The sequence below is a fragment of the Oncorhynchus kisutch genome, unplaced genomic scaffold (genome assembly GCF_002021735.2).
Source record: "Oncorhynchus kisutch isolate 150728-3 unplaced genomic scaffold, Okis_V2 scaffold390, whole genome shotgun sequence".
Lineage (NCBI taxonomy): Eukaryota > Metazoa > Chordata > Actinopteri > Salmoniformes > Salmonidae > Oncorhynchus > Oncorhynchus kisutch.
Window position 1 is genome coordinate 39,182 of NW_022262335.1, and position 5,819 is coordinate 45,000.

A 5,819-nucleotide genomic window follows, 5' to 3' on the forward strand; every position below is an offset into this window, starting at 1 on the left:
TCGCCCCCGACAGAGAGAGGGCCGTAGTAGGGTGTTTCCATAGCGGGCATTAATATCAGAATGACCCTTAAATGCATTTAGGACCATATTTGAATTTTTGGGTTACCAGATGCACGTTTTCAATCACCAGGTGCACGGTTTCAATCACCAGGTGCACGGCTCTATTTCCTCCTCCAGCACTTGTCAAACAGTCCATAAAGCACCCAGGACGGCCCTGAGTGAAAGAGGGCCGTAGTAGGGTGCTCCTATAGCGGGCATTAAAATCAGAATGACCGTTAAATGCATTTATGACCATATTTGTGTTTTTGGGTTACCAGATGCACGGTTTCAATCACCAGGTGCACGGCTCTATTTCCTCCTCCAGCACTTGTCAAACAGTCCATAAAGCACCCAGGACGGCCCTGAGTGAAAGAGGGCCGTAGTAGGGTGCTCCTATAGCGGGCATTAAAATCAGAATGACCGTTAAATGCATTTATGACCATATTTGTGTTTTTGGGTTACCGCTTGTATAGCAATCAGTATCCATCGTGAAATTTCAAAGTGTCCATAATGCACTCAGGTCGCCCCCGACAGAGAGAGGGCCGTAGTAGGGTGTTTCCATAGCGGGCATTAATATCAGAATGACCCTTAAATGCATTTAGGACCATATTTGAATTTTTGGGTTACCAGATGCACGTTTTCAATCACCAGGTGCACGGTTTCAATCACCAGGTGCACGGCTCTATTTCCTCCTCCAGCACTTGTCAAACAGTCCATAAAGCACCCAGGACGGCCCTGAGTGAAAGAGGGCCGTAGTAGGGTGCTCCTATAGCGGGCATTAAAATCAGAATGACCGTTAAATGCATTTATGACCATATTTGTGTTTTTGGGTTACCAGATGCACGGTTTCAATCACCAGGTGCACGGCTCTATTTCCTCCTCCAGCACTTGTCAAACAGTCCATAAAGCACCCAGGACGGCCCTGAGTGAAAGAGGGCCGTAGTAGGGTGCTCCTATAGCGGGCATTAAAATCAGAATGACCGTTAAATGCATTTATGACCATATTTGTGTTTTTGGGTTACCAGATGCACGGTTTCAATCACCAGGTGCACGGCTCTATTTCCTCCTCCAGCACTTGTCAAACAGTCCATAAAGCACCCAGGACGGCCCTGAGTGAAAGAGGGCCGTAGTAGGGTGCTCCTATAGCGGGCATTAAAATCAGAATGACCGTTAAATGCATTTATGACCATATTTGTGTTTTTGGGTTACCGCTTGTATAGCAATCAGTATCCATCGTGAAATTTCAAAGTGTCCATAATGCACTCAGGTCGCCCCCGACAGAGAGAGGGCCGTAGTAGGGTGTTTCCATAGCGGGCATTAATATCAGAATGACCCTTAAATGCATTTAGGACCATATTTGAATTTTTGGGTTACCAGATGCACGTTTTCAATCACCAGGTGCACGGTTTCAATCACCAGGTGCACGGCTCTATTTCCTCCTCCAGCACTTGTCAAACAGTCCATAAAGCACCCAGGACGGCCCTGAGTGAAAGAGGGCCGTAGTAGGGTGCTCCTATAGCGGGCATTAAAATCAGAATGACCGTTAAATGCATTTATGACCATATTTGTGTTTTTGGGTTACCAGATGCACGGTTTCAATCACCAGGTGCACGGCTCTATTTCCTCCTCCAGCACTTGTCAAACAGTCCATAAAGCACCCAGGACGGCCCTGAGTGAAAGAGGGCCGTAGTAGGGTGCTCCTATAGCGGGCATTAAAATCAGAATGACCGTTAAATGCATTTATGACCATATTTGTGTTTTTGGGTTACCGCTTGTATAGCAATCAGTATCCATCGTGAAATTTCAAAGTGTCCATAATGCACTCAGGTCGCCCCCGACAGAGAGAGGGCCGTAGTAGGGTGTTTCCATAGCGGGCATTAATATCAGAATGACCCTTAAATGCATTTAGGACCATATTTGAATTTTTGGGTTACCAGATGCACGTTTTCAATCACCAGGTGCACGGTTTCAATCACCAGGTGCACGGCTCTATTTCCTCCTCCAGCACTTGTCAAACAGTCCATAAAGCACCCAGGACGGCCCTGAGTGAAAGAGGGCCGTAGTAGGGTGCTCCTATAGCGGGCATTAAAATCAGAATGACCGTTAAATGCATTTATGACCATATTTGTGTTTTTGGGTTACCAGATGCACGGTTTCAATCACCAGGTGCACGGCTCTATTTCCTCCTCCAGCACTTGTCAAACAGTCCATAAAGCACCCAGGACGGCCCTGAGTGAAAGAGGGCCGTAGTAGGGTGCTCCTATAGCGGGCATTAAAATCAGAATGACCGTTAAATGCATTTATGACCATATTTGTGTTTTTGGGTTACCAGATGCACGGTTTCAATCACCAGGTGCACGGCTCTATTTCCTCCTCCAGCACTTGTCAAACAGTCCATAAAGCACCCAGGACGGCCCTGAGTGAAAGAGGGCCGTAGTAGGGTGCTCCTATAGCGGGCATTAAAATCAGAATGACCGTTAAATGCATTTATGACCATATTTGTGTTTTTGGGTTACCGCTTGTATAGCAATCAGTATCCATCGTGAAATTTCAAAGTGTCCATAATGCACTCAGGTCGCCCCCGACAGAGAGAGGGCCGTAGTAGGGTGTTTCCATAGCGGGCATTAATATCAGAATGACCCTTAAATGCATTTAGGACCATATTTGAATTTTTGGGTTACCAGATGCACGTTTTCAATCACCAGGTGCACGGTTTCAATCACCAGGTGCACGGCTCTATTTCCTCCTCCAGCACTTGTCAAACAGTCCATAAAGCACCCAGGACGGCCCTGAGTGAAAGAGGGCCGTAGTAGGGTGCTCCTATAGCGGGCATTAAAATCAGAATGACCGTTAAATGCATTTATGACCATATTTGTGTTTTTGGGTTACCAGATGCACGGTTTCAATCACCAGGTGCACGGCTCTATTTCCTCCTCCAGCACTTGTCAAACAGTCCATAAAGCACCCAGGACGGCCCTGAGTGAAAGAGGGCCGTAGTAGGGTGCTCCTATAGCGGGCATTAAAATCAGAATGACCGTTAAATGCATTTATGACCATATTTGTGTTTTTGGGTTACCGCTTGTATAGCAATCAGTATCCATCGTGAAATTTCAAAGTGTCCATAATGCACTCAGGTCGCCCCCGACAGAGAGAGGGCCGTAGTAGGGTGTTTCCATAGCGGGCATTAATATCAGAATGACCCTTAAATGCATTTAGGACCATATTTGAATTTTTGGGTTACCAGATGCACGTTTTCAATCACCAGGTGCACGGTTTCAATCACCAGGTGCACGGCTCTATTTCCTCCTCCAGCACTTGTCAAACAGTCCATAAAGCACCCAGGACGGCCCTGAGTGAAAGAGGGCCGTAGTAGGGTGCTCCTATAGCGGGCATTAAAATCAGAATGACCGTTAAATGCATTTATGACCATATTTGTGTTTTTGGGTTACCAGATGCACGGTTTCAATCACCAGGTGCACGGCTCTATTTCCTCCTCCAGCACTTGTCAAACAGTCCATAAAGCACCCAGGACGGCCCTGAGTGAAAGAGGGCCGTAGTAGGGTGCTCCTATAGCGGGCATTAAAATCAGAATGACCGTTAAATGCATTTATGACCATATTTGTGTTTTTGGGTTACCAGATGCACGGTTTCAATCACCAGGTGCACGGCTCTATTTCCTCCTCCAGCACTTGTCAAACAGTCCATAAAGCACCCAGGACGGCCCTGAGTGAAAGAGGGCCGTAGTAGGGTGCTCCTATAGCGGGCATTAAAATCAGAATGACCGTTAAATGCATTTATGACCATATTTGTGTTTTTGGGTTACCGCTTGTATAGCAATCAGTATCCATCGTGAAATTTCAAAGTGTCCATAATGCACTCAGGTCGCCCCCGACAGAGAGAGGGCCGTAGTAGGGTGTTTCCATAGCGGGCATTAATATCAGAATGACCCTTAAATGCATTTAGGACCATATTTGAATTTTTGGGTTACCAGATGCACGTTTTCAATCACCAGGTGCACGGTTTCAATCACCAGGTGCACGGCTCTATTTCCTCCTCCAGCACTTGTCAAACAGTCCATAAAGCACCCAGGACGGCCCTGAGTGAAAGAGGGCCGTAGTAGGGTGCTCCTATAGCGGGCATTAAAATCAGAATGACCGTTAAATGCATTTATGACCATATTTGTGTTTTTGGGTTACCAGATGCACGGTTTCAATCACCAGGTGCACGGCTCTATTTCCTCCTCCAGCACTTGTCAAACAGTCCATAAAGCACCCAGGACGGCCCTGAGTGAAAGAGGGCCGTAGTAGGGTGCTCCTATAGCGGGCATTAAAATCAGAATGACCGTTAAATGCATTTATGACCATATTTGTGTTTTTGGGTTACCGCTTGTATAGCAATCAGTATCCATCGTGAAATTTCAAAGTGTCCATAATGCACTCAGGTCGCCCCCGACAGAGAGAGGGCCGTAGTAGGGTGTTTCCATAGCGGGCATTAATATCAGAATGACCCTTAAATGCATTTAGGACCATATTTGAATTTTTGGGTTACCAGATGCACGTTTTCAATCACCAGGTGCACGGTTTCAATCACCAGGTGCACGGCTCTATTTCCTCCTCCAGCACTTGTCAAACAGTCCATAAAGCACCCAGGACGGCCCTGAGTGAAAGAGGGCCGTAGTAGGGTGCTCCTATAGCGGGCATTAAAATCAGAATGACCGTTAAATGCATTTATGACCATATTTGTGTTTTTGGGTTACCGCTTGTATAGCAATCAGTATCCATCGTGAAATTTCAAAGTGTCCATAATGCACTCAGGTCGCCCCCGACAGAGAGAGGGCCGTAGTAGGGTGTTTCCATAGCGGGCATTAATATCAGAATGACCCTTAAATGCATTTAGGACCATATTTGAATTTTTGGGTTACCAGATGCACGTTTTCAATCACCAGGTGCACGGTTTCAATCACCAGGTGCACGGCTCTATTTCCTCCTCCAGCACTTGTCAAACAGTCCATAAAGCACCCAGGACGGCCCTGAGTGAAAGAGGGCCGTAGTAGGGTGCTCCTATAGCGGGCATTAAAATCAGAATGACCGTTAAATGCATTTATGACCATATTTGTGTTTTTGGGTTACCAGATGCACGGTTTCAATCACCAGGTGCACGGCTCTATTTCCTCCTCCAGCACTTGTCAAACAGTCCATAAAGCACCCAGGACGGCCCTGAGTGAAAGAGGGCCGTAGTAGGGTGCTCCTATAGCGGGCATTAAAATCAGAATGACCGTTAAATGCATTTATGACCATATTTGTGTTTTTGGGTTACCAGATGCACGGTTTCAATCACCAGGTGCACGGCTCTATTTCCTCCTCCAGCACTTGTCAAACAGTCCATAAAGCACCCAGGACGGCCCTGAGTGAAAGAGGGCCGTAGTAGGGTGCTCCTATAGCGGGCATTAAAATCAGAATGACCGTTAAATGCATTTATGACCATATTTGTGTTTTTGGGTTACCGCTTGTATAGCAATCAGTATCCATCGTGAAATTTTAAACAGTAAATAAAGCACTCAGGACGGGCCCCCATTGATAGAGGGCCGTAGTAGGGTGCTCCCATAGCGGGCATGGATGTCTGGAACACCTGCAAGTGTATTTAGAACCATATTTGAATTTTTGGGTTACCAGATGCACGTTTTCAATCACCAGGTGCACGGCTTTGAAAAGTGTGGACTCTGCCATTTTCCCGACCAATTTCTGTAATTTTCAAAAAATGATTAAAAATACTTCCCGAAG